Source organism: Glycine soja, chromosome 2 (genome assembly GCF_004193775.1).
Source record: "Glycine soja cultivar W05 chromosome 2, ASM419377v2, whole genome shotgun sequence".
NCBI lineage: Eukaryota > Viridiplantae > Streptophyta > Magnoliopsida > Fabales > Fabaceae > Glycine > Glycine soja.
The window spans coordinates 48978477-48984957 of NC_041003.1; the positions used below are offsets into that span (position 1 = coordinate 48978477).

A 6481-nucleotide genomic window follows, 5' to 3' on the forward strand; every position below is an offset into this window, starting at 1 on the left:
GATTAAAACATGTTATGTGTTATCTTTAGAGAGAGAGAAAAATATTTTTATTGTACTGGTAAAATAAATTAATATACATGTATCATTCTCTCAAAATATAACAATAGGTTAATTCAATCGAATGTTCCGGAAAAAAAAAACACAATCCAAAATATATATATATATATATATATATATATATATATATATATATATATATATATATTTGTAATAATATAATATAATTTTATAAAAAAGAAAAATAAACAAATGGTATCTTGTTGAAGGTATGTGCCTGTCTATGTGTTTTTTATTTTATTTTTTCATAAGAGAAAGTTATATATAAGTAAAAAAAATAATCACTAAATATGTAGCCCAAATATTACAACTAACAAACTAATAATAGACATAACAACAAACCGTAAAGGAGTTCTCCAACTAATACAAAAAATAAAGACTTAGTTAAACATAATTTCTAATAGATAAAAAATAATTTTTATCTTAAAAAAAACCTGATTGAAAAAACGAAAATATATTTACTTTAAATTTTAAATTATAGAAAAATATTTTCCAACAATTACTTACACCATGCATCATTTTGACTTTAAAGAGCTTTTGTTTGGTTAAACTTTAAAGTAACGTACACTGCAAATTACCAAACTTCTCCAACATACGATCTTTATCTTTAGCATGTTTAAACCATAGGATAGGATGCGGCCAAACACTCTCACTTCTTGTGTTTTAATTCGGGTAGATAGAGTTTTTTTTTTACTAGATAAATATGTTAGATAAAATTATAGTTGGGTAATAGTAAATATAACTTTAAATATCAATTATAATGTGAGGTAAAAGTAAAATATTATTATTAGATGAATTTATATAATTTATAAACCATAATCAATCCAAAAATATTTCATGATCTGTGAACACTCACTCAATCATGCATAAATTTTAAGAATTAATAGTGAATATAATAAAAGTACAAAGAATTTTTATATTAGTATTCAACAATAATAAATTAACATATATGATAAATTTTTTATTAACTATCTCAATATTTATAATAATTTTCTAATTGGTTGATAATATAATATTTTATAATAATAGTATATAAAGTTAAATTCAATATTTTTTTAATATTATAAGTATTATTTGTGAGAGATAATTTTATTCAAGTCTTTGATCAGACTTTACTTAATTTCTGAAAGATGTTCTAAAGAAATAAAACTAACAAAAACAATAAAACTTAAGAAAATTCTTTTTGAATCTTTAATTTAATGTATTTTTTATGTATAAAAATTAAACATAATATCAAATTTATAATACTCAGATATTCTAACTCATTGATAAATTTAATGTAATTATATAAATAAAATTTAAACTTAAAATTATTAATTAAATTAAAGTAATTTTATGCCCATTAATTCACATGTTAAATGAATATTTATATTTTATTTTAAGAGTTTAATAATAACATATTATTAAAGTAAAATATCATCGATCATTTAATCAGATATTATTGGTATTATGATTTTTAAAATAATTATAATAAAAATCATAAATTTATAATAAATTGGTATTGAAAGACTGTATAAATAAAATGGTATTTGAATATAATTAGCGCGAAGAATATAGTTGGGGTTGGGGCGTGGCAAACTGGCATAATGATGCAGGAAGTGACTGAAAATATCATAGATGCATGCGGTCAAAGAAAACGACAAGTATGTAGGACCCACTCACTAATGATATTCGTGTCGTGTAGTGCACAGAACAGATTATTCTCTTTCTCTCTAATCTAATCTTAATATCACACTTTGGTTTGGTTTCGTTTGCATCATGCCTAGCTTCCAATTCCAACACCCAAATGCAATTTTCACTTCTTATCTTACCTCTCACTCACGAATCCTCCTCATATAGGTATGTGCCTATAATCATTATAATACATAATTCCCTCAAATTAGTCTTTATTCTAGATTGGAAAGTCTTCCATGCATTTTCTATATTTCTTTAGTAAATATGGCTTACTGATATCATGATATATATATTTATTCCTCATTTTATTATGATTCCTGCCCCAATCCTTAATCAAGGGAGCATTTCAGTAAAGAAAATGAAATATAATTTTATATTCGAAGGAGTATGGACTCAAATATGGACTTGCTATTTTAGCTCAACACTTTTCTGAAAGAGCTTAAATATTCTTTTGCTTTTTTTGTTTTTTTTTTGTTTGTTTGAGGATTGGGAACTATGAAGTAACATACTGTGATCTACTGATTTTCATTCCCAAAATGAACAAAGCAAGTGTCAGGTGATTGTGTTGAATTTTAATATTTTTTAAAATTTCAACCTGATTTTGGATATTTTTTTAGTTGATTTTTTATTCTTTCTCTTCTAATATGATGTTTTTTTTTTCAGTAACAGATTGAGGATCAGATTCAAGGGCATCATATTGTTGAAATCATTTCCTGTTTGCTGATCCTGGGTGATGAAGAAGTTGGAGTTGATTAATATTCACAAGTCATAACCTTTGAAGGTTGGAGAAACAGAATCTACAGTCCAAGCTACCTCCAAGAGAATTGAAGGTTCCCAAGTCACTTTTAATTGAAACCTCCAAAACTGAGCCCGAGGATCAAACAACTGCAATACAATATACAACAAGAAGGTAACAAGAAATTCTAACTAGACCACCATCATGAGTATGGGATATTTCACTGAAATTGTTTTATGCATTCAAATGGGGATAGAGAAGTGTTAGCAATACACTCTCTAACACACTCCTTCTAACACCTCTATTATAGCTAAAATTGATGAAAACCACAAAACTATGATTGAGGCTTCTTAAACAGAAGCCAGATGTGCAAAGTTTTGTGATTTTGAATAAATTTTAGTCCATAATATTAATAGAGTATATTTTAAAAGAGTGTGTTATTGATCGACATTTCTGAATGAGGAAATATAAATATAAGTCATAAATGCAATGCATGAGATTAAGCTTGTTTCCGATAGGAACAAGAAATTGAAAAATGATTGGCATTCATTGAAGCAATGCTAGATATTTTCTGAAGCTCTTTGGGGATCATAAGTAAACCATATTGTCATTCCAACAAGAAAGAAAAGATGAAGGAGATGGTAGCTGTTTGCTTTGATAATTAAATGAACAATTAATGCTAGAGAGGCATTGAGTAGGATGGCAATCATGGATGAGCTACCCTTTAGGTTTGTGTCAAAGCAGAAGGATTTAGATACAGCATGAGTGTTGTTCAGCTTTTATTTAATGCTCCATCCAGGATGTACAATGAACAGTTATAAATTTACATAAATAAAAACATAGGAAAGGACTTATTATTATCTCAGGATGCAAAATCTGAATTATACGTGCATCATTTCCCCCTTCACAGATAAAGAGTACACAGTCCACAAGAGGATTATGAATTTGTTAAATTCCTACTGAGTACTAACAAAAGGAGCGGGGGGGGGGGGGGGGGGGGGGGTGGACTATTAAGTTAATTTGACTTTAGAAATATAGTGAGATTAAAAATTCAACTAATTGTACAAAGATGAAAGGCAAATCACTAGTGTCTGGGGGTGTTCAAATAAGGTGTTAGAGTATGCTTTTAAATTACAAACAACATTTTAGAGACTTGAAGATACTAATGGGAACTATTTGTTTGAGTTTTTAGGTGTAAAAGGATCTTCCAGAGACCAGAGAGCTAGTTAGTAATGATTGATGACATTAAATCCATGGATAGCAAAATGAAACGAAAGCATAAGAACTATTAATTGGGGAAACTTAGTTACTTAATGCTGATTTTTTATACTAAGTTTTTGTTGGACCAAAGATATAAAATACTGTAAACTTTGTTGAGTTTCTTTAATTTGCTAACTGTATGGTTTTGAAACTGCAAAAGCATTGGCTTCCAATTAATGTGAAATATACATTAACCTCATTGTTTGAGCATTATTTCTTTTATTGTGACTCGTGAAGTAGCTCAAGAACTGAACACTTCTAAGTTTCAGTTCTTCAGGCTAAGGATTATGGAGCCTTCATTGAAGACATTCATTTATATATATCTATGGATTTTGCTGAATTAATGAGTAAGAAATATCTATTTGAGAACAAAAATGAAAACGAAACCAAGAGAGGAATCATCTGTAAATTGGAATTTACTAATTGGCGTAAGATAAACTCATCCAAATATGAAATATCTTTTACTTGTCATGATAGCAAGGAATGTTCTTCTTGTCCCAATTTCCGCACAGTGGCTGATGTGATCATGTCAACTTTTTGCATGAGAAGACCTCTGTAGATGCATATATATATATATATATATAGAAAATTATTGAGTCTAATTTATAAGGGTTAAGCACCCATTTGTGCTTAAACCTGGTTTTTGTGTATATATATCACTGCCCAGTGCTATTTATGGAGAGACAAGGTGGTGGATGAAATTGATCATGGTAATATATCATAACACTTTTAGTTCATTCTTGAACAACACTAATATGTTGGAAAGAAGACAGATAGCTTTCTGGATCAGGAAATCTGATCTGCATGCTAATTACTCAATAAACAAAATGTATGTTTATTCACATGTATGTAGTACTGTACTTTGTAATCCTGACCTTTTAGCTTTTATAGATTGAAGGAAAGAGGTACTAGGCTACTAGTTTGATGAGAATATAGCTTATTGCATGAGTCATGAGTGGTTGTTCTTGTCGGTTATGATAAAAATTGTTGGCATTTAAACCTATTAGATTTCAGTGTTAGCAACAATGAACGTAGTTCATGCTGTTAGGCTGTGCTGCTGCAGCCTTCAGTTATGAAGTTTTTAATGCTGGTTATGATTTTTAATTTCAGTTGTTAGATTTTATGCTTTATGGTATGGTAAAGTCATACTTTTATTTTTTATTTATACTTTTGTGAATTAACATTAAATTTTTCCTTAGAAAAAGTTACTACTATATATATACAATCTTATAAACCTGAATATATACATACATATACAGGAAATATATAAAAGAAAGTTATTTTATGTCAGAGTAGGAGAAATGAATATTGACTTATTATAGACGATTGAGATCAGAATATAAAACTCATGCGATTTTTTTAAATGGTCATGTGATATTAAGAAACTTTTCATCTTAATTATCCACGCACATATAGTTATTTGACTAAGATTTGTTTCGTATGTAACATATTGTGACAACTACAATATATCTATTAGAGAAAAAAAGTCAGACGCACGAAAAGCCATTGAGGTAGCTAATCAACCCAAACTCCTTTACTCAGTATAAAATTTGAATTAGTTATGTTAACTAGTCATCCATGTTTGCCTGTGTCAACTGTTGGATCTCAAACGAACTTTAGTTTTGAAATTACTTAATTTAATAACCTTTTTTTTTTCTTTCAAGTTTTCATTAGTTTTCTATTCAATACCATATTCGATTAATCCAAGTCGACATGGGTAAGATTAATATAGCCAACAAAACCCTCTCTCAAAGTTTAATTTAAACACAATTACATTTTAAGAATTTCCATCAATTAATCTATGCGCTAGTGATCAATATAAATAATTTAAGTGTGTCTTTACTCAAGCATTGTGTTAACCCAGATACTGATAAAAAAAAATTGTGTCAACCCAGATCCGCATTATTTAGAAGCAAGATGTTGTAGCTTACCGTATTTTGAGTTATTGGATGTGGTTTTCATAGTTAACACTTAATACATATCACAAGCGTAGTTTGAAACACACTAAGTTTCTTTGCAGGTAATTTTTTTTAATAAAATGTTTAAATTATATTGTCCTTTAAACTCCTGACTCCTCTTTATTAAGAGTTGAAAACATCCTATGCCTTTTGTTAATGAGTAATTATATAAATAAAGTTTTCGGGACCAATTTTCCTTTATCTAAGTTTTAATATAAGTAACTTAAACACTTGAAAAAAAAATGAAAATCTGAACACTTTCACTATCAGATTTATAAGCATATACAAACTCTTTATTTTATGAGGTCTCAAAAATGATAATAGGTGTGTTTAAAATTGTCCATCAACAAAGCTGAAGTGAGAAGATAAATTTACTCGCGAAATACTCATTTACAATAAAATGAACATATGTCTCTTGACAACAATAGTATAACTTTTGGCAATAATAAAAACTATTACTATAATTTAAACATCTATGAAAGCGACAAAAGAGTGTATATACATATATTGAAACATAGAGTAATTTCAACTTTCAAGTAATAAAAGATCAAAAAGAGTATTTACACAAAATTACAATCCCCCCTCTTCCCTACAGAAAGGAGAGAAAAAAAGTAAAAGGGAGACATAAGTAACTGTGCCAATACAGCTCCCAAAATGGCACGCAAGTAGGAAGAAGTTGTAAGCCAAAATGGGACAACGTACGTCTCTCTCTCTCTCACACTCTCCACATGACACTTTTCTTACTTGGGTTAGATTTTGTACACTACACTTTAACTTTAATATTAAACATGTTTAA

General features: G+C 28.4%; 1 long non-coding RNA gene across 3 annotated transcripts; it reads left to right on the forward strand.

Moving 5' to 3' along the window:
* The first annotated feature begins 1783 nt into the window (after window positions 1–1783).
* Window positions 1784–4658, forward strand: LOC114402007. Of its 3 annotated transcripts, XR_003664384.1 has the most exons (3): window positions 1784–1896; window positions 2216–2287; window positions 2395–4658. It is a non-coding gene; the product is annotated as an uncharacterized LOC114402007 (long non-coding RNA). The 3 variants fall into 3 exon arrangements; XR_003664385.1 differs by lacking the exon at window positions 2216–2287 and having other exon boundaries at window positions 1785–1896; XR_003664383.1 differs by lacking the exon at window positions 1784–1896 and having other exon boundaries at window positions 1907–2287.
* The last annotated feature ends 1823 nt before the right edge of the window (window positions 4659–6481 follow it).